The following is a 23,189-nucleotide window of genomic DNA, read 5'->3' on the forward strand; positions in this document are numbered from 1 at the left end:
GAGACCCCTGTGGATGACTATCGCAGATGACGCGACCTCCGTACCGCGACTGTAGCGGGTTGTCTCTTCTTGAGTAGGAGGCGTAGTGTCTCCAGGCATGAAGCCGAAGCGACGCCCCGGTTCAGGAGAGATATCGCAGTGTGGTTGCTTGAGTAGTCTGCGCCGTGGGAGAAGCTCTCCCGGGAGTTCCGTCAGGGGAAGCAGAGGGTCCAGAAACCGTTCTGCGCATAGTCCCAGTGGAGCTCTCCCATTGAAAGGTTGACAGACAACCTGGTCTTGTTGAGACCCATTGTCCACAGACAAAAGGGAGGGAAGACGCAGGCGTCGAAGTTGTCCCACCATCACCGGAATGCATCTTGCCAGAGTCTCGGGGTCTGAGACTGGGGGGAAGAATAGCGGAAGCTTGAGGTTCCAAGCTGTCGCGATCAGGTCCCCCAGACCAGTACTTGCTGGTTACCCAAGGTCAAAGACCCCCAGGTACACTCTCTCTACGAGGCTCTGCTCGGATAGTCTGAGAGAACATTCCCCTGCCTGGAATGAGAGAGCCGATGGTGGTATTGAGAGAATCTCAATCATCCCGGTATCTCTACTGCAAGATGTGAAGGTGTGAAAATGCGTCCCCTGCTGGTTAGAATACGCCAGAATCATGAAGTCGACGCGCACGGGGCGACTCGGCAGGAGCTGTAGGATCTGTAGAGGGGCCAGACTAAGGCCCCTAAGCCTGCCTGAATGATGGAAAGGTATCCTTCAGGTCTTGACCATAGGCCTGGACCGGAACATGCCCCCCCCCCCCCCTTTCCTTTGACGAGTCCGAGAACAGCATCAAGAATGTGGGGAAAGGACGAGAATATCCACTACCATCAAGAGGCTCCATAGGTCAACACCCATTGCAGGTCTAATAGTTCCGCTGGTCCCATAGGGGCCAGGAAGTCCGGTTAAACATTGCCTGAAGCCACCGGAACTTGGATCGCCCCACATGGACCTTATCCTGAGGCGACCGTTCGGACTATAGACGGGTCAATGAGGAAAGGAGAACTAGGAAACGTTCCAAGGTAGGGCTGAAAGCTCTGCTTGACTGAGAACAGGTACTGCGACTCTCCTCAGTCTTGCCACAGTCAACCGAAAGGAAGGCTCGGAGGATGTGGTAACAGAATCTGGCGTCCCCAGGTGGTCACCCTTCTAAGTACCGACGTTGCTTAACCTCACTGGACAGACAGGAAGCGGGGTTTCCAACGTGGTAAGGCCGTTGACTCAATATCATGGCCAGATACTCCAGATGTTGAGGCAGAGGAAGAGAAGGCTCCAAGCAAAATACCATGAGCCCACACTCGTGGTAAGCATCCGGAAGCTTGTCCCGGCGCTGAAGAAGGTCGAACCCGAGCCTACCGGAGTTGACCAGCCCTCCAAACAGCAGAGGAGGCGGAAGCCTGCACCTGAGCGGCCAAGAGGAAGGCAGGGAGAGTTCTCTGGGGAAACAAACCTGCTATGCCACGGCGGGATAGCCACACTGCATCATAAGCAGGAATACTTGCAGTCTAGGCTGAATTCGACGAGCACCCTGGAAGATGGAAGGAATGGAAACTGAAAGTACCCGTCCTTCCGATCCAGGGTTTAAGGAGTCCTGTCGCCTCGTTACCAGTCTGATTGATTCTGCTGGTCTACGCTGGCCGAAGTTTGTTCGACAAACTTGATCAGGGCTGAGAGGTCGACTAAGGACATCCCCTCTCAGATCCTTTCTTACAAGAAAGGATCGACTGAGGAGGCCGGGGGTGAAGCTGTCGATGATCCTAAGGAAGACCTTCGCCTAAGGTATGGATCATTCTGCCCAACCGGGCAACTCTGCTGACGCTATGGCATAGAGGTTCAGAGACACTGAATTCGCTGACAGAGACAGCAGGCGCGATATCCTTGGCTGATCACAGAGATTGTGCGGGAATGGGCATCGGGAAGCTGTCATTCGGATGAGTAACCTTAAGCATCCTCCCAGAGAAAAACCTGCAATCCTAGAGTTCGTGAACTCCTTTTAGGACTATGCCCCCCGGGGGAGTCTCCCGTGCCATCTGTTCCTGACAGGAGGAAACTGCAATTGGACACCTTGTCCCAGTTGTCGTAGCCGATAACTTAAGCCGACGTGATTGAAAGAAAAGGGCGCTGGAGCCCTGCAGAGTCTGGAAGAAAGCGCCTTGGAGGAGTGAAAACGGAAGTCGATTTCCTCCGCACAGCCGCTGTCTAAGTCTCTGTCCTTGGGCACAAACAAACTCTTCTCAAGGATGGAAGGGTGTCTGAGGTCGTCGACCTCCACAGATGAGACACCCGAAGGAAGCCCTCAGTCAGAGCGTCCAGATGGTACAAGATCGAGCTTGTCCGCAAGATAGATACTTAACGACGAAAGGCCAAGGTGCTTGAGCTCGAGAGGAGAAAAGTACCCATGATCTTCCTGTAGCTTCCTTGAACCAAACCTCGGGCCGTAACCGAGGAGGGAAAGAACCTGGTAAGCTTCCAGAGGAAGGGGTAAGCAGTCACCCCTTGTCCGATGGAGAAATCTCGAACGGAAAGCCCCCCCGCCAAAAATCCTTCCAGGGAATGACGGGGAAGGGCTAACCAGGTTCAGGAAAGAGGAGTGTTGCTCAGATCTCCCTTAAGTTTCTCCTATTCTTACAAGTGCCATGCTCTGCGTTTACGGGGTGAGGCCGTTTTCTGGAAATACGCTCCAGAAGAACTCGCCAGGCCGGCCATGCTGCGACAACCCCATTGGGAATCGTGGTCGCAATCGCCCTGGAGCTCGCGCGACGGTAATTCAAAGATTTTTCGCATGGGCGAACGTGGAAGCGCCCATGCGCGGTAACGCAAACGAAGGTGAGCGAAGGAGCGCAGAAGGAGGGCAAGTGTGGTAGGAAGGGCGAGAGCTGGTGGTCGGCGAGCGATAACCCATAGACGAGCAATGGATACTGCAAGAAATAAGCCGACGTTTGTGCGAAAAAACACTGTAGGTTCACGCGACGGAACACCATCCGTCCGCGTGATGGAAAACCGTTGGTGAACATTGGAGAGCATGGGCGCGGACGCGCATGAGCGTAGACGTGCAGGCACGTGGGCGTGTGGGCGCGCAGGCGAGCGGTCGTGAGGGTGGGCAGGTGGATGAGCGCGAGTCCGAGGCGGCGAACGCAAGCGTTAGCGCGATGGCGAGGAAACGCGCTGCCGCGTGGGCGAGGAACACCGCTGGCGATATGGATCAACAAGCGATCGGTGTGAGCTGCTGAGCGCTAACGCGCAGGTTGGCGATGGCGCGTTGTGTTATGCCGACGCGATGGTCGAGCAGCATGCGTAGGTGAGCGATCGTGCGTTGGCGAGCAGCATGTGCAGGAGGGCGATCGCGCGATGGTGATCAGCATGCGCAGATGGGCGGTTGCGCGATGGCGAGCAGCCTCTGCAGGTGGGCGATCGTGCGATGGCTATCAGCATGAGCAGGGTCGCGCGATGGTGATCAGCATCCGCAGGTGTGCGGTCACGCGATGGCGATCAGCATCCGCAGTTGAGGGTCGCGCGATGGCGATCAGCATCCGCAGTTGAGGGTCGCGCGATGGCGATCAGCATCCGCAGTTGAGGGTCGCGCGATGGCGATCAGCATCCGCAGTTGAGGGTCGCGCGATGGCGATCAGCATCCGCAGTTGAGGGTCGCGCGATGGCGATCAGCATCCGCAGTTGAGGGTCGCGCGATGGCGATCAGCATCCGCAGTTGAGGGTCGCGCGATGGCGATCAGCATCCGCAGTCGAGGGTCGCGCGATGGCGATCAGCATCCGCAGTCGAGGGTCGCGCGATGGCGATCAGCATCCGCAGTTGAGGGTCGCGCGATGGCGATCAGCATCCGCAGTTGAGGGTCGCGCGATGGCGATCAGCATCCGCAGTTGAGGGTCGCGCGATGGCGATCAGCATGCGCAGGTGAGCTAGTAGCTGGCGAACCATGTTCCTTCAGAGGGAGTTGGAGAACGTTGGCGTGCCGGCTGATGATCGCTGGCGAGCTGATGATCGCTGACGAGCTGATGATCGCTGACGAGCTGATGATCGCTGACGAGCAGAAGGCTACGCGTGGAAGCCTGCGTATAGAAGAAGAGTCCTTGACCCCGACCTGAACCGAAGTTCTAGATCGCGAGGGCGAACGTGGGCGCGTAACAGGAACCAACAGGAACAGCAGGGATGATCATCATGAAAGCGCTGACGAACAGGAGAGCGCTGATGAGCAAAAGAGCGCCTGTGCGTTAACACTGAGCAGGAGCAGGAGAGAACACAGTAGAAGGGCGCGCAGGGAAACCCTGACACGCAAGGGAAGAACCCCCGTGGGAGGCAACCCTTTGCCCCGAAGGGATCGTTGTCCGCCGGGAGACTGATGTCCGTCGGAAGACCGCTGTCCATCGGGAAGACCGTTGTCCGTCGGGAGGACCGTTGCCCGTCGGAAGACGAGATCAGACTGCTGTCCATTTGCACCAAGGCGGGAGATCGAGAAAAAGGAGTTGTAGGCTGCAAACGGAGATTCAAAAAGGCACCTCAAGCACCCTTATAGGGAGATGAGAGGCCCTTACGACGAGGCGGACGGTGGGCCTTACGGCGAGGGAGGCCAACAGCAACAGCAACAGAAGAAACCTCCGAAGAGGAGTCTCTATGAGTGTACTCTCTCGCGAACGAAAGAGGAACACTTCGTAGAAGAGACTGGTCAGCAGTGACCTAAAAGGAGCAATCCTCCGAAGAGGAGCTCCTGCAGTTGCCCAGCCCCTTGAGCGAAACTGCAGGTGAGACCACTCAGCACCAAGAGCATAGTCCCACAAAAAAAAGGCAAGAGGAGAACCCTCCATAAGGGGAAAAACTCAAGCCTGGACAGGAAAAACTTCCCTCGGAAGGAAAGTTACCTGCCCAAGGAGGCAAGCCTCCTGAGAGTTCTAAAATGAACTGGAGAGCTGTCCGTCGTCACGGGAGTACTTCCAGTAGAAGGAGACACGCCCCTGACGAAAACACAAGGGGGGAGGCAGCAACAGCCGAATCCCCAGGACTCAACAAGACAGCTCACACCGTTGCCATATTACAGAAACGAACTAGATCGGTAACTGTAAAAAAATAAAACAAAAAAACATTAGTACACATTCATTCCCCCGGGAAGGCTCCGAAGAGGAATCCCGAGGGAAAGGAAACAAGAATTGCACAACAGGCACGTGCCCTCACAACCACTTACACTCACGGAAGGAGAGCTGTAACCAAAACAGAATTATAACAATTATAATTATGTAACTATGTAATTATGTAATTTAAAAATGAATGAACACTAAAGAAAGAACGAAAACCCCGAAAGGAATCGTTCTACAAAGCTGAAAAATCAACAAATACAATTAGATTCATAAACTAATTGAGACAAACGTACGGCGTAGCAACCCCACCACACGGAAAGGAAGCTACAAGGGCGTAGTAACACGTAGTAAAAGGGTGAACGACCTCAAGAGAGAGAGAGAGAGAGAGAAAGACATAAGTCAAACTCGATCGCCACCCATAACGCCGTGGCGGCCAAGTGCCGAGGACACCACGTGGATAAGTACACTACACACACAAATCTGAAAAGGAAACTTACTGATTTCTATACTCAAATATGTATACAAACATGAAATTATGTTTACATATATATTGAGTACAGTAAATGAAAAGTAAGCGATTAAGTAAAGACAAAACAAACAAAGGCTGCCAAGAGAGGACCAAGACAGAGACGTCTGTCACAGTCCGAACCAAAAGTGAAAGTGAGCATTCATCTGTGTGTGAGGGAGGGGAGGGGTAGCTAGCTACCACTCCCCTACCCCCCCGCTAACTAGTGCGGGGGTAATACACCCTCGTTAAATTCTAATAGCTCGCCATTTCAGCTGCGCTAAAAGGTAAACCCTGTGTAAATAGCGTGGTTTGTATTTCGGTTACGGAACAAATACTATTTCATTCACGCAGACTAAAACCGGGTAACAATGCCCCCAACCTTCTGCTACCTGTCCATTAAGGAGCCTGAGGTTAGACCAAGTGTTGTGCAGCCACCACAGGGCCAATAGAGAAGGTATCGAGGTTCCTGTGGGTCACGTCCTGCAGGTAGTGGGCTGTGAAGGTCGTTTGACGCTTCCAGACCCCAGCTTGTAAGACCTGCGTCACAGAGAAATTTTTCTTGAAAGCCAGGGACGTAGCGATGCCCGACATTGTGCACTCTAGGGCGATGTGACGGAGGAGGGTCAGGATTTAAGGCATGGTGAATAACCCTCCGAATCCAGGCCGAGATGGTGTTCTTGGTGACCCTCCTCTTCGTCCTTCCTGAGCTTATGAATAACACTTGCACATAAGGATGGACTGCAGCTGTTCTTTTCAAGCAACGCCTCAGACTCCTCACTGGGCATAATAACAGATGGTCTGGGTCACTTGTTACAGAACAAAGACTCGTTACTCCGAAGGAGTCGAACCTAGGGTCCAACACCCCAGGGTTCTGAGTCTTGGCAACAAACTCAGGGACGAACCTGAACGTTACCTCCCCCCATCCCCTTGAATGGGCGACGTCGTAAGAAAGACCATGAAGTTCACTGACTCGCTTGGCCGAGGCCAAAGCGAGTAGGAAAGCCGTTTTCCAAGACAGGTGGCGATCAGACGCCTGGCGTAATGGTTCAAACGGAGCTCTCTTCAGAGCCCTGAGGACCTGAACCACGTTCCAAGGAGGTGGTCTTACTTCTGACTGAAGGCAGGTAAGCTCATAGCTACGTATGAGTAGGGAAAGTTCTAACGAAGAGGAAATGTCCACTCCTTTCAGCCTGAATGCCGGGCTTAAGGCTGATCGATAGCCTTTCACCGCCGAGACAGAAAGGCGCATATCCTCCCGTAAATACACGAGAAACTCCGCTATTGCTGGAATAGTGGCATCGAGTGGAGAGATACCCCTCCCACGACACCAACCACAGAAGACTTTGAACTTCGCCTGGTAGACTCTGATAGAGGACTTGCGCAGGTGATGAGACATCCTGTCCGCAACCTGTTGCGAAAATCCTCTCTCCGTAAGGAGACGCTGGATAGTCTCCAGGCATGAAGCTGAAGCGAAGCTACGGCTTTGTGGAAGATGTTGCAGTGCGGTTGTCTGAGTAGTTCGTGTCGTGAGGGGAGTTCTCTCGGAAGCTCCGTCAGGAGCTACAGAAGGTCCGGAAACCATTCCGCATGATGCCATAGCGGAGCTATTAGAGTCATAGACAGATTGACCGATATTCTGGTCTTGCTGAGCACCCTTCTCATCAGACAGAATGGTGGAAAGGCGTAAACGTCAATGTTGTCCCACCTCTGTTGAAAAGCATCTTGCCAGAGAGCCTTGGGGTCCGGGACTGGAGAGCAGTACCGGGGCAGCTTGAAATTCAAGGCTGTCGCAAACAGATCTACTGTCGGGGAACCCCACAAAGTCAGGACTTTGTTAGCTATCTGAGGATCAAAAGACCACTCGGTACTCACTATCTGCGTCACTCTGCTCAGACTGTCAGCGAGCACATTCCAATTGCCAGGAATGAAGCGAGCCGAAAGTGTTATCGAGTGGATTCCGGACCATCTCAGAATCTCTACTGCAAGATGGGATAGCTGTTGAGAAAAGGTACCACCCTGCTTGTTGATGTAAGCCACTACCGTGGTGTTGTCGCTCATCACCACTACGGAGTGGCCCGCCAGGATCCGTTGGAACTGTTGAAGAGCCAGGAAAACGGCCTTCATTTCTAGCAGGTTGATGTGGAGGTACTTTTCTGATTCTGACCAGAGGCCTGAGATCCTTTGGTTCAGAATGTGGGCCCCCCACCCTTCTTTTGACGCATCCGAAAACAGAGTCAAATCCGGGGGGAGGACTAGAAGATCCACTCCCTTTCGAAGGTTCTCGTCGCTCAGCCACCACCTAAGGTCCGTCAGTTCCGTGGATCCTATAGGAACCAGAAAGTCCGGAGAATCGGAGCCTTTATTCCACCGGGACTTTAACCGCCATTGCAGGGATCTTATCCTGAGGCGGCCGTTCGGAACAAGACGTGCCAGGGAGGATAGGTGGCCTAGTAGACGTAACCATGATTGGGTTGGAAGCTCTTCCCACCTGAGGAAAGGTTCTGCGACTCCTCAGCCTTGCTATCCTGTCGTCTGATGGAAAGTCTTTGTGGAGATCGGTGTCTTATATCATGCCTAGATATACCAGTCGTTGCGTCGGAAGCAGAGAGGACTTCTCGAGATTTACCATGATCCCCAGATCTTGGCAAATCTCCAGAAGTCTGTCTGTTCCGGTGTCGAAGAAGGGTCGACTCCGAGTCTGCTAGGATTAGCCAGTCGTCCAGATAACAGAGGAGACGTATGCCGTTCCTGTGCGCCCAAGACGAAATCAGTGTGAACACTCAGGTGAACACCTGAGGTGCTGTGGAGAGACCGAAACACAGCACCTTGAACTGGTAGATCTTGCTGTCTAGGCTGAATCTTAAGTACTTCCTGGAAGATGGATGGATTGGGATCTGGAAGTACGCGTCCTTCAGATCCAGTGTGCACATGAAGTCTTGCGGTCTCACTGCAAGTCTGACCGTGTCCGCTGTCTCCAAGCTGAACGAAGTTTGTTTGACAAACTTGTTCAGGGCTGGGAGGTCGATGACCGGTCTCCAGCCTCCAGACGCCTTCTTTACAAGAAAGAGTCGTCTGAAGAAGCCTGGGGAGCCGTCGTCGACCTCCTGGACAGCATCCTTCTTGAGCATGGTCTCGACTTCTGCCCGAAGGGCTAACCCCTTTGTCGATCCCATGGCATAGGAGTTCAACGACACTGGATTCACTATCAGGGAAGGTAGAGATGGCATGAATGGGACGCGATAACCTTGGCCGATCACGGAGACCGTCCAGGAATCGGCCCCAAGTTGCTGCCACCTGTGCACGCAACTTTTTAGGCATCCCCCCACAGGTGGACACGCAAGGGGATTGCCGATCCTAGCGTTTGCGGCCTCGGCCGCTACCCCTAGGATTCTTTCCTCCCCTAGAGGACTTGCCGCACCTTTTGTCCTTGGTTGGAAAGGGCTGCGGTTTAGACACACTTGTCTTAGCTGCCGGAGCCTGCTTCGGTGTCTTGCGAGGCTGCTGTTGTTGTTGAGGCGCTGGAGGCTTGTAGGGCCGAGATGTAAGGGCCCTCTGGAGGAGAGAATCCTGATTCAATCTCCTCCACCTCTCAGCTGTTCGTTCTATCTCCTTGGGCTCAAGCAGATCTCTCCCAGTGATGGAGGAGTGCCTGAGCCTGTAGACATCCACGACGGGGACCTTCGGATGGAACCTCTCGGTCACTGCGTCGCGACGCTTGAGGATCGAGTTAGCCCACAGGTTAGTAACCTGGTGAGCCAGAAACTCGATTGAACGCGTGCCCGAGAGGAGGAAGGTCTCCAAGGCCTTCCTATTGTTCTCCTTGGACAGATCCTCAGAGCGCAATAGGATGCCCAGAGATCCTAGCCAAATGTCCAGCCCCGAAGTTGCCTGCATGGCACTCTTCGCGACCTTCTCTAGGCTCAGGATCTCCGGCGCCGAGAATGTCCCCTGCCGAGCGGAGAGCTTCTCGAGAGAAGTTCCCCGCGTCAGCTCTTCCACAGAATGGTGTAGTGGAAGAGCCATACTGGACTCCCCCATGATCTCGAAGTACCTCCTCTGATGTACTCAAGGAGGCGGTAGGAGTTTGTGCCCGGCAGAAGAACGACCGGAGGAGGGGAGCTCAGAGAGCTGGGCTTCGACCCTGTCCCTGGCCTCTTTCACACCTTTGGACCAAGGCAACGCTGCGCTGGTCTTAGGAGGTTTCTGGGTGCCGTAGACTTGGTCTATCACCGTATCCTTGCCCTCTCAAGGGGCAGCCTCCGGATCCTTAAACTTGTTGAGTTGCCTCATCAAGCTTAGGACCTGCCAGAAAGCGTGTTCTGACTCAAACTGCTCTCCTCCTTGCGGACTGGCAGCTAAGTCTTCGGTCCCCAAAGGCTCATCTTGGGGAGACACGTGGACGTTCTCCCGGGGTCTGGTTGGCTCTGGACGGATCCTGGATGACGATTTAGGAATTGTCTTGGAGTCCTTGGGCTCCCTCCTAGGAGGAATACAGGACTCCAGCAAAGAGGTCCGGAAGGAACCTTCCTCGCGAGAAGTTTCTCTCCTAAGAGGAGGGGTTCTTCCCATTGGTGCCGTGGGAGAAACCCCTGCCTCACTGGATTCTCCTAAGGACGGAAAAACTTCGTCCATGGGAGAAGGAGAAACCGACCGCGAAGGGGAAGGAGCCTTCCTGACGGACCTCTTGGGAGCCAACTTCTCCCGGGGAGAAGTCACCACGAAGTCCACTCCTCTCCTTCTCTTCAGTGGGGATAAGTCTGTCGTTGGTTTAAGTACCAAATCAACGAGGGCAGGCTTCACAGCCTGTACCACTGCGTTCATTATGTGACGGAACCAAGACTGACGGGTAACTGACGCAGTGTTAGTTATCCCTGCTGGAGGGAAGGGGATCTCCTGACCCTTCAGAGTGGACACCACAGGGCCTGCCTGAAAAGAAGAAAAAGAATGTTGCATGGACCTCTCCGTTGATCCTTCCTGGTCCTGATCCTGGTAGGTAGTCCTACGCTTGCACGGTGGCGATCCAGAGGAAGATTTGGAAGTCCGCGTCCCTATCAGTTGGCCGCGCTGATGACCCCTGCGAGAATGGGGATCGCGGCGGCGCTCGCGCAATAGAGCATTCGAGGGGTCGCGCGCGGGCGATTTTCAAAGCGCAAACGCGTTGCCGTGTGAAGAAGAATGCGCGTGGGCGCGCGAGCGAGCTAGCGCAGGGACGCGTTGGCGCGCACGTGAAGGTGCGTGTGGGCGCCTAGGTGAAGGGGTGCGCTGAAAACTAGGAGACCGCTGGCGGCGCGTAGTGTGAACGGTGATGTTCGGAAGAGCAATGTCGCGAGCGACTTGGCGAGCGTTTGCAAGGCGGCGTGCGCTGGCGCGTTGGTGAGCGATGTCGCGCGGGCGAGTCGTAGATCTGGAGCGATCAGCCTGAAGAGGGCGTTTGCGCACAGGCGAGTGATCGCGTGGGCGCGCAGGAGATTGTTGGCGAGCAGTAAGGTTACTGTGCGCATCCGAAGAGATGGAAGGAGAAGAACGCGCAGGCGAACGCTCGCGGACAGGAGCTCTAGATGGGCGCACCGGAGAGCGCGTGCGCTGCTGCGCAGGAGCAGAAGGTTGAGCAGGGGCGCGAGGGCGAGGCGACGGGATGGAACCCTTGCATAAGTCCAGATCTGGCGATCGTGGACGCGGCGGCGATCGTTGGCGCGCATCAGGAACAGGCTGCGTAGTTGCGCGTCTGCGCGCAGGAGAACGAAGGCGCTCAGGAGAACGAAGGTGAGCCTTGCGCACATCAGGAACATGAGGGCGCTGCTGATTCACAGGAGACCTGCGAGTAGGAGAGCGCTGGTAAGCAGGTGATCGCTGGCGAGTTGAGTCCGAAGACTGCAACTCTAGAGAGCACTTGTGCGCTACTGTACGCAAACGCGCAGGGGAACCCTGACGCTCAAGGGATTTACCTACACCGTGGGTAGAGTACCTTTTCCTTGAAGGGATCGGTGCCTGTCGGATGACAGGGAGAGAAGGCGCCCAAAGTGCATCTGCAGCCAGGAACGGAGAAGGCAGGTCAGAAGGTCTGGCAGGCGAAGGAGATCGCGAACGATCTGCGGAGAGGTCAAGGGATGATACTGCGATGGTCTGTTCCTTATGAGGAGGCTCCTCCTCAGGGGAAGGAGCTGGCGAGGAAGGCCCGAAGGGGCGCCTCCTAAATCACTTATAGGGAGGAGTAAGTCCTCTGCTGCGGAGAGGCCGACGGGCCTTACGGCGAATTCGACCTCGACGGTCGAGGCCAACTTCCAAAACACACAGAATCTAGAAAAAGCAAAAAAACAAATTAAGGCTGTCAACAACGAGGACGAAGACAGAAACATCTGTAAATCGTCCGAGCCAAAAGTGAAGTGAGACAACTCACCAGTGTGTGGGGGGGAGGGGTAGCAAGCTACCCCTTCCCTACCCTCTGCTAACTAGCGCGGGGGTAGTTAACACTCGTTAAAAATCTAATGGCTCGTCATTTCAGCTACGCCGAAAGTAATACCCTATGTAAATAGCGTGGTTTGTATTTCGGTTACGGAACAAATGGTTTACCTGCAGTGGTTTGAGGTCAGCTATGCAGAGAACCCAGGATGCTGCTATCCCCCAAGAGAGGGGAAGATGAAGAAAAGAATAAGGACCAGACATGCCTTTTCATTCATGCAGACTAAAACTGGGTAACAATGCCCTCAACCTTCTGCTACTTGTCCAATAAGGACCTTGAGGTTTTAAACCAGCTGTTGTGCAACCACCACAGGGCCGATAGAGAACGTATCGAGCCTCCTGTGGGTCACGTCTTGCAGGTAGTGGGCTGTGAAGGTTGTCTGACGCTTCCACACCCCAGCTCGAATAACCTGCGTCACTGAGAAATTCTTTTTGAAGGCCAGAGACGTAGATACACCCCTGACATCATGTGCTCTAGGGCGACGTGACGGAGGAGGGTCAGGATTCAGGGACAGATGGATCACCCTACGAATCCATGCTGAGATGGTGTTCTTGGTGACCCTCCTCCTAGTCCTCCCTGTGCTAACAAACAACGCTTGCACCTGAGCACGGACTGCAGCTGTTCTTTTGAGATATAGCCTCAAACTCCTTACTGGGCATAGTAGAAGATGGTCTGGGTCATCTGTTACAGAACGGAGACTCGAAATCTGGAAGGAGTCGAACCGAGGGTACGCTACTCCCGGATTCTGAGTCTTAGCAATAAACTCAGGGACGAATTTGAACGTTACCTTCCCCCATCCCCTTGAATGGGCGATGTCATACGAGAGACCATGAAGTTCACTAACCCGCTTGGCCAAAGCCAAAGCTAGTAGGAACACCGTCTTTCAAGTTAGGTGGCGATCTGAAGCCTGGCGTAATGGTTCATAGAGAGGTCTCACTTCCGACTGAGGGCAGGTAAGTTTGTAACTTCGTATGAGTAGGGAAATTTCCAGTGAAGAAGAAATGTCCATTCCTTTGAGCCTGAAGGCTAGACTTAAGGCTGAGCGATAGCCTTTCACCGCTGAGACTGAAAGACGCATTTCTTCCCGCAAATACACGAGGAACTCCGCTATTGTTGGAATAGTGGCATCGAGTAGAGAGATACCCCTTCCACAACACCAACCACAGAAGACTTTCCACTTTGCCTGGTAGACAGATGCAGACTTTCGCAGATGTCCAGACATCCTGATTGTAACTTGTTGCGAAAATCCTCACTCAGCGAGATGCTGGATAGTCTCCAGGCGTGACTTTGTGGAAGATGTTGGCATGTGGTTGTCTGAGTAGATCGTGCCACGGAGGGAGTTCTCTCGGAAGTTCCGGAAACCATTCCACGTGATGCCATAGCAGAGCTATGAGGGTCATTGAAAGATTGACCGATATTCTGATCTTGTTGAGCACCCTCCTCATCAGACAGAACGGGGGAAAGGCGTAAACGTCGATGTTGTCCCACCGTTGTTGGAAGGTGGAAGGCATCTTGCCAGAGCGCCTTGGGATCCGGGACTGAGGAGTACAGCGGAAGCTTGAAGTTCAGAGCTGTTGCGAACAGATCCACAATCGGGGAACCCCACAAAGTCAGGACTTTGTTGGCTACTAGATGATCCAAAGACCACTCGGTACTCACTATCTGAGATGCTCTGCTCAGATTGTCGGCGAGCACATTCCTCTTGCCTGGAATGAAACGTGCCGATAGTGGAATCGAGTGGACTTCGGTCAATCTCAGTATCTCTACTGCGAGATGGGATAGCTGCTTCAAAAAGGTACCTCCTTGTTTGTTGATGTAAGCCACTACTGTGGAGTTGTCGCTCATCACCACCACAGAGTGACCCGCCAGGTATTGTTGGAACTGTTGAAGGGCCAAGAAAACAGCCTTCATCTCTAGAAGATTTATATGGAGGCACTTTTCTGATTCTGACCACAGGCCTGAGGTCGTGTGGTGCAGTGCGTGGGCCCCCCATAGGGATCGTGGCGTCCGGGGAATCGTAACCTTGATTCCACCGGGACTTGAGTCGCCACTGCAGGGATCTCATCCTGAGGCGAACGTTGGGAACTAGACGAGCCAAAGATGAGAGGTGACCGAGGAGACGTAACCACGATAGGGCTGGAAGATCTTCTCGTCTGAGAAAAGGGCTTGCGACCTTCCTCAGCCTTGTTATCCTGACATCTGATGGGAAGGCTTTGTGGAGATTGGTGTCTATAATCATGCCTAGATATACCAGTCTTTGCGTGGGAAGCAGAGAGGACTTCTCGAGATTTACCATGATCCCCAGATCCTGGCAAAGTCCCAGAAGTTTGTCTCGGTGTTGAAGAAGGTATGACACCGAGTCTGCTAGGATCAGCCAGTCGTCCAGATAACGGAGGAAACGGATGCCGATCCTGTGTTCCCACAAAGATATTAGGGTGAACACTCTGGTGAAAACCTGTGGTGCTGTGGAGAGACCGAAACACAGCACCTTGAACTGGTACTCCTTGTTGTCTAGGCTGAATCTTAAGTACTTCCTTGAAGACGGATGGACTGGGATCTGGAAGTACGCGTCCTTCAGATCCAGTGTACACATGAAGTCTTGCAGTCTCACTGCTAGTCTGACCGTTTCTGCGGTCTCCATGCTGAACGGAGTTTGTTTGACAAACTTGTTCAGAGCCGAGAGGTCGATGACTGGTCTCCAGCCTCCAGACGCCTTCTTTACAAGAAAGAGTCGACTGAAGAAGCCTGGGGACCCGACGAGGACCTCTTAAAGAGCGCCCTTCTTCAACAGGGTCTGGACTTCTGCCCGAAGGGCTTGCCCCCTTGCTGATCCCCTGGCAAGGAAGCTCAATAACACTGGATTCGTCATCAGGGGAGGTGGAGATGTTGTGAACGGGACGCGATATCCCTGACTGATTACGGAAATCGTCCAGGAATTGGCCCCGAGTTGCTGCCACCTGTCTGCGCAACTTTGTAGGCATCCCCCCACTGGTGGACATGCAGGGGGACTGCCAATCCTAGCGTTTGCGGCCTCGGCTGCGCCCTCTAGGATTTTTACCTAACCCTGGAGGACTTTTTGCCTTAGACACCACTGTCTTCGCTGCTACCGTAAGTTTTGTGGTCTTGGTAGGACGGGACTGCTGGGACGCTGGAGGCTTATAGGGCTTGGATGTCAAAGCCCTATGCAGGAGGGAGTCTTGGTGGGATTTCCTTCACCTCTCAGCAGCATGTTCCACGTCTTTAGGCTCAAACAGATTCGTTCCTTCCAAGGAAGAATGCCTGAGCCTGTTTATCTCGGTACTAGGGACCTTCTGATGGAACCTCTCAGCCACCGCATCCCGACGTTTCAGGATGGTGTTCGCCCACAAGTTCGAAACTTGGTGGGCCAGAAACTCGGTTACGCGAGTGCCTGAGAGGAGGAACGTCTCCATAGCTTTCCTGGTACGTTCTTTGGAGAAATCCTCCGAACGTATCAGGATAAGGTCCCTAACCAGATATCCAGCACACTTCACAACCTTCTCCTGGTTAAGGATCTCAGTTGCCGAGAACGAGACCTGCCGGTTGGAGAGTCTCTGAAGAGGGACTCCCCTGGTAAGCTCTTCCAAAGAATGGTAAAGAGGAAGAGCTAAACAAGGCTCCTCCAGTATCTCGAAGTACCTCCTCTACTGTACACAGGAGGTGGGAGAAGCTTGTTGCCGGCACTGGAGCAGTTGGAGGATGCTAACTCAGAGAGCTCGACCGCGATCTTGTCCCTGGTACTCTTAACCCCCTGAGACCAGGGCAGAGCCACACTGGCCTTGGAAGGTTTTTGAGTTCCAAATACTCGGTCCAAGACCGTGTCTATGCCCTCTCGAGGGGGAATCTCTGGGTCGGCAAACCCATTGAGAGTCCTCATAAGAGTCAGAACCTGCCAAAATGCATGCTCTGACTCTTGTAGTTCTCCTCCGGATGTCGGACTTGCAGCGAAGGCTCCTGTCCCCTAAAGGCTCTTCTTGGGGAGAATCGCGGACGTTCTCCGAGTGACTAGCTGGCTTCGTCCTAAGTCTCGTCGAGGATTTTGGCACTGTCTTTGAGTCCTTCGACTCCCTCCTGGGAGCGATGCAGGACTCCAACAAAGACGGAGGCAAGTTCATCTCCACCCCTACCCGGGGAAGACTTTTCAAAGCGAGGTGTGGTTTCCCTCATTTTGTGCGATGGGGGAACGTCTCACCTCACGTGACTCCCCTGAGGACGGGAAATCCTCGTCTGACAGGGGAGAGAACCATCACCAATTCAGAGAGAACAGGCTTGAAAGCCTGTGTAACCGCGCTGTCAAACACTCCCTTTGGAGGGACCGGGATCGACAGATCCCAGGGAGGAGTTTCCATAGGGGGATTCGCCTGAAAAAAAGAAATGTTCCTGGACCTTTCTGGAAGCTTCCCTTCCACCGCCGAGCGCGCTGTTCTGCGCTTGTGGGAAGGGGAATGTGGAGATGGCGACCTTGCCGTGCGTTGTCCTGCAGCCTCGTGCGCGGGAGGGTATTGGCGCTCGCGCGGGGAGCGTGTTTAAGCTCGCGCGATGGGGAATACCCGGGGTTGCGCGCGGGGGACTGCTGATGAGCGTGCATATGCGCGGGCGCGCAGGCGAGTGATGGTGCGTAGAAGCGTGTGCGGGAGACACAGGAGGGTGCGCAGGAGGCTGATTGTGCACTCGCGCACTGGTGAATGTTCGCGCGCGTGGGCTTGCAGGATCAGGATGATGGACCCGTGGGCGTGCGCCCCAGAAGATATCGTAGGCGCCCGTGCGCAGGAGAGATATCCCTTGCGCGCAGGAGCGCAGTCGGAACCTGTGAGTGTGGGCACGCATCTTGCGGGCGCGCGTCAGGATGGCGGCGTATAACAGCTGGAGGAGATGAGGGTGGGCGCGCAGGGCGCGCGCGCGTATCCTCGTGGGCGCGAGCAAGTGAACGCGCGCAATTGTGCGCTGGCGAGGGATGGCGCGCTGGAGACAGCAAGCGGCGCGTTGCCGAGCGCTGGTGTGTAGGTGAAGTCCTTGACTTCACTACAGCTCCCAGACCTGAAGATCGTGGGCGCGCAGGAGAGATAAATGTACGTGGGAGCTGGCGCGCAGGGGATTGTTGGCGTGCAGGAGGTTGATAGCGCGCAGGTGAGCACAGGAGACCGTTGGCGCGCATGACCATCACGGCGCGTAAGGGACGTATGCGCATGATGGCGCGTACGCCCTTGTTGCCCCGTAATAGGGACCGGTGCCTGACTATCATGATAGACAGGGTTCGTTGGTGCGTAAAGCGCATCAGCTGCCAGGAACGGCGACGGCAGGTCAGCAGGTCTGTCGGGTGGAAGGTCGGCGTGCCCTTTGAAAGGACGACCTACCACCGAAAAGGGATCACGAACGATCCGCAGAGAGGTCCAGGACCATAGCAGGAACAGTCAGTGAACGCTGATGAGGCTCCTCTGCGGCGAACCGTAACGATGATGATGAACCGAAGAGGCGCCTCCTCACCGCTTTATAAGGTGAAGGAAGGCCTCTCCAGCGAAGAGGAAGGCGAGCCTTGCGACGTATGCGCCCTCTGGGGGCCGTAGGATCAGCGAGCTGACCTTCTGCAGTCCTCCGAAGAGGAGGCTCTGTAAGTGAACTCCCCCTAGGGGAAGAACCTCCGGCAGGAGAGACTGCTGGACTTAGTTTCTCCCTCGTAGGTTGAGCAGGAACGGGAGAAACTAAGCCTTCAGCTACTGCGGGATGAGAAGAGGCAGAGGTATTAGGAGATACCGCATTGGATACCTCTGACACCACAACGTCAACAATTGACAGAGGATCAACCTCTACCAAAGTCAGCGATTGTTTGACAGAGGCACCCAATCGGATGATGTCAAGAAGAGCTTCCTTGGAGGGCAAACCCTCGAGCCCCAAGGAAGACCAAAGCTGAAACAAATTAGTTAAAGGTAAATCCTCCCCCGGGGAGAGAGGTGGAGCTGCTTCGCTAGGGGAGGCAACACCATCTCTCGAACCCCGAGTTTGGGAAACAGAACCACGGTCTACGCTACCACTCGACGGTCTCTCGAAAGAGACCGATCGAACGGGAGCTTTTGAGGAGGTTTGGGCAACAGAAGAAGAGTCCTTGGGATTTTCTCCTTTCAAAGAAAACTTCGAAGGAGAAATATCCCGCCTGGACTTCTTCTTACGTCGCCGAGAAAACCTTTCCCACTGGGAGGTAGACCACTCCCTACACTCACCACACTTATTAACACTATCACATCGTTGGCCTCTACAGTAAGGGCAAAGGGTGTGAGGGTCTGTCTCGACCGCCGACATGAATGTTCCGCAGGGGCGGTCGGGTAATCCAGGACAGGTGCGCATAATCATAGAGGCCAACTTCACACTCAAACCTGTCAAAGAAAAAGCAAAAAAGCATTAATGGCTGCTAAGAGTGAGGCGAGGATGAGAGAGGACACGTCCGTCTACCATCCGAGCTGAGAGCAAAGTGAGCTCAAGCACAGGTGTGTGTGAGGGGGTGGGGGTAGCAAGCTACCCTACCCCGCTAACTAGCGATGAGGTAGTAAACCCTCGTTAAAATTCTAATGACTCGTCATTTCAGCTACGCCGAAAGTAATACCCCTATTAGCGTGGTTTGTATGTCAGTTACAGAACAAATACAGATTAGTGGCAGTCCAAACCAATGGTGAGGAGGAAAAGCGGCAACTACCGTTCTCCATCTGAGTCAAAAGAAAAAGTCAAGCAAAGTTACAGGTGTGTGAGTGAAGGGGGTAGCTAGTTACCCTCCTACCCCCCACTAACTAACGGAATGGATTGTTAACTGACGCTAAAATTCTAATGGCTTGTCTTCTCAGCTTTCCCGAAAGCAATACCTCAAGTTTCTTGGTTGCCAATCATAAAGATATTCAAATTTTAACAAAATTAAGTTGCATCTGTATGTTTCATGTATGGTAACCTTAGTACGTGTATGATTGTGGATGATTCATCTAAGATTTTCAAATATCTATTAACAATTAACAAAGCACAGACAGTATAGGGACAACACATGCAACTGTGCACCTGCTCTCAGCCAACTTTCCGCTAATCACTAAACATATATTGTTATGGGTGCTTAGGCTAAGCTTAAATTAGTATGGCATCTAAACTCAGCCTTGCTAGTGAAGTTTTAATATAAGCCTGATTCATTTTCGTCATTAGTACCTCCTAGGTGTTAATGGTACGCCTTAGGCTACCTTGCCTAACATAAAAATATATGGGAAAACTTATTTCAACAAAAGATTACATTTCCAATGATTGCCATATTGTTACAAAGTTCCTTGCGTTTCTCTTCCTCAATCAGGTAAGACAATTCTAGGGTATGATGCATCTTTGTATGGTAATCTATTACACACAACTTACTAGGTGATATAAAATATGCGAAACGAATATCCTTCAGTACAATTTTCTTTTTATAGCGGAAATCGGATCAAATAGACTACCTCTACATAAATGCTCATAATTCCCCATTATTATATTTCATTACCATTTCTCTGCTATGGGGGGAGATGCTCAGGGGTCAATGCTTCTCAACTGGAGTACAGTGAACCCTCGTTTATCGCAGTAGATAGGTTCCAGACCCGACCGCGATAGGTGAAAATCAGCGAAGTAGTGACACCATATTTACGTATTTATTTAACATGTATATTCAGACTTTTAAAACCTTCCCTTGTACGTAGTACTGTTAACAAACTACCCTTTAATGTACAAAATACTTAATGCATGTACTACAGTACCCTAAACTAAAACAGGAACAAATATTAAAGGCGATTTTATATCATGCGTTTCCTAAACACGCCAAAAAGCACAATAAAAAATGGCAACCAATGTTCTGTTTACGTTTATCTCTGATCATAATGAAGAAACAAACGCATTTAGTGTACACAGTAAAAGCTTTTAGAAAATATATTATTACAAATATTATTTACCGTATCTATATAAAATCATACATACATAGCAAAGCAGGAAAACAATTTACGAGAGAGAGAGAGAGAGAGAGAGAGAGAGAGAGAGAGAGAGAGAGAGAGAGAGAGAGAGAGAGAGAGAGAGAGAGAGAGAGAGATATTGTTTTACGTACATAAATGTAAATTCTAAACAAAAAAATAGCCCCATTTCATATAAAATAGGTTATTACAAATATTTTATTTTATCATATTACAGTAGTCTGTATAATACTGTAAAGTTCAGTACAGTATGTTGTTGTTTGTCGTGGCGATGAAATTCTCACGAAACAAAAAACACGGCATTCGATTACAACAGCTGATTTATTCTCTCTCTCTCTCTCTCTCTCTCTCTCTCTCTCTCTCTCTCTCTCTCTCTCTCTCTCTCTCTCTCTCTCTCTCTCTCTTCGTGTTATACAATACTTACATATAGATGAAGAAACTAAAATTAGTTTTCTTAGTGTCAATTAAATACGAAACGAAAAAATTATGCTGAGTTTACATCCATTTCAATCGTTGCTAAAAATAAGGCATCCGATTTCATCAGCAAACCACAATTTTTTGGGAAACATCATTTTATTCTAGAAAATTGCTACTCTTTAAAAAGTTAATTTCACATTAAGAAAGCATGTACTTTTGTTTTTAAATTTCGGGTGTGTTTTAAAAATCGAGTATTGTTGACTTCTTTTTGTTTTACTTTTGGCTGTGATCAGATCAGCTGACATCTAGCTGCCACTCTTGAGAGCGTACGAATACACTAACAAAGTATCGTTTATACCATTTCTTAACTTATTCAAACCGTCTATACAGTTGATATTACATAAGCACCAATGTGTTATAACCTATCAAATTTTTTTTATTCATTACATTTAAAACAACACACACTCTCTCTCTCTCTCTGTGGGCTACTTTTCACTAACTCCCATTCCTTACCTCTCTCTATCTCTCTAACAAATGATATCTTTGTTGCTCCTCAAAGTTTCATTTATATTGAAAATCAATCATGATTCAATTTTCCTTACTTTCTCCAATCTCACACCATCGGTCACATCGCGGTATTTTCGAAATTTCCGGAAAATCCACGATATATGTATATACATGGGTTATGAAAAAAATCCGCGAAGTGGTGAATCCGCGATAGTCGAACCGCAAAGTAGCGAGGGATCACTGTATCTGACATCACTATTCTAAAGGTTTGTACATCGTCGGATGCAGGTTAAATCAGGCATGGAAAAAGCGAAGGGTAATATTACGGTAAAGTCCGACCCAGCGCCATTACTGCTTGCCAGCACATAGGAGATTGATGTTCTTCTTTTTTCCCGAGCGAGCGCACGGCGGAGCAAGAACCATTAGATTTCAGTATTATTTTGAGAGACCAATGGTTTTTGCTATGCCGTGCGCTCGCAAATTAAGAAAAACAAACATCAAACTCCTATATAGCCTACTAGCAAGCACTAATGGCGTTGGGTGGGACTCTACCGTAATATTATCAAGCGAAATTCAATTTCATTTAACAAAATAAAATAATGTATTAGTCTAAAGTAGAGAGCCTTTGTAAATTAGCGGCCAGTTCCTCCTCCGCTGTTATTCAAAGGCTCCAATTTACGTTAGTTGGTGTCCATTATTTGAGCCTATGTATAACAGCGGCCAGTTCCTCATGTGTTGATTAAAATTGACGTTAACTAACCTAAATTTTCACCCTTAACCTACAAGCCATGTCCTTACCTACATACCTAACGATTCCCCTTACACTGCCATATTAATAATACATACAGGTGGCCGCTACCATACATACACCCCCGTAAACTTATCCCCCCAACCTACAAGCCGTGGGGGTGTATGTATGATAGCGGCCCCCGTAAACTTATCCCCCCAACCTACAAACCGTGGGGGTGTATGTATGATAGCGGCCACCTGTATGTATTATTATGGCTAACTTAGAATATGGAAGTGAAAGGGGGGGTCGCAGGGGGGCGTTAGCCGCCGCCCCGTTAGGTATGTAGGTAAGGACACGGCTTGTAGGTTAGGTTAGGGGAGAAAGTCTAGCTTTTTAATCAATGCCTGAGGAATTGGCCGCTGATATACAAAGGTTCCAAGCCGTGTCCTTACCTACATACCTATCGGAGGGGGGGGGGCGCTAAGGCCACCCTGCGGCCTCCCCTACAATGCCGTATATTTATTCGGCCGTCATCACACATACACCCCCTAAAATAGAAACATCTAACTTTACTTATGTCAGCATGACATCACTAGGGGATGAAGAGGGGCCAAGAATACCTAAATACACCTAAATACTTCTAATACGACGATTTATGGGGTTGGGTTCGTCGTCCTACAAACCAACAGCGATAGAAAACTACGATGATAAATAGGCAAACTTACCAAGGCTATTTCTTCTTCATTTTCTTCTGACCGTAAGAACACAAGTCAATTAACAAGCAGTTATTATGGCATTTCTTTAGAATTACTATATAATTAACTACAAGAGTTAAAAGGATCCGAGCCTTGGAAGGAACAGCTATCCCGAGTCACACTTTCGATGTAAACAAATTCATGTTTCACGAGCCAAGGAAGCGTTCTTCGTTGCTCTCTCCACAACACGGAAATTCCTCGTTGTTCTATCCACAAAACTGTGATTGTGGGCACACTGCTAGAAGCGTATGAGATGTAGAAAAGCGCTTTAATCTGCATAAAATTCATTGTCATTAATTACCTCCTACACATATAGCTTTATAGCTTACATAAGTTTACTTCTAACTTTAAAGGCCTTTCTAATATACCGGGTAACCTCTTTAGTTGGTGTTTCTAAATTCCCTAATTCTATGCCATTATTTCTAAATTTTCTTAATTCATTACAGCAATACATATGCTCCATAGTATCATCTATCTGACTTCACAATACAAAAAGCCTATCATTATCATTCCTGTTTCTATATATTTTTTTCTTAATTCTATCATATTCACTCTTGTCTTCATTACTATCACAGCTTCCTTGGTGTTAAGTTCTCATACATAATATCTTCTGTCATTACTGTTTCCAAATCTTACCTTGGTCATTTATGCTTTCTTTTATTCTATCTTTATTTTAATTCTATTTGCAACTTTACTTTTTATTTCATTTTTGAGTTTTTACTTT

General features: G+C 51.0%; 1 protein-coding gene across 2 annotated transcripts in view; it reads right to left on the reverse strand.

Annotated features, from left to right (window-relative positions):
• LOC137618731 (zinc finger protein 454-like) overlaps positions 1-22,583 on the reverse strand; it is a 199,935-nt gene extending 177,352 nt beyond the window's left edge. For both annotated transcript variants that reach the window (XR_011039830.1, XM_068348900.1), the window contains exon 1: positions 22,436-22,583. The gene's annotated coding sequence lies outside the window, so the exon portion shown is untranslated. The remainder of the gene's footprint in view (positions 1-22,435) is intronic.
• Positions 22,584-23,189: the final 606 nt, after the last annotated feature.

This window comes from Palaemon carinicauda, chromosome 25, assembly GCF_036898095.1.
Source record: "Palaemon carinicauda isolate YSFRI2023 chromosome 25, ASM3689809v2, whole genome shotgun sequence".
Taxonomy (NCBI): Eukaryota; Metazoa; Arthropoda; class Malacostraca; order Decapoda; family Palaemonidae; genus Palaemon; species Palaemon carinicauda.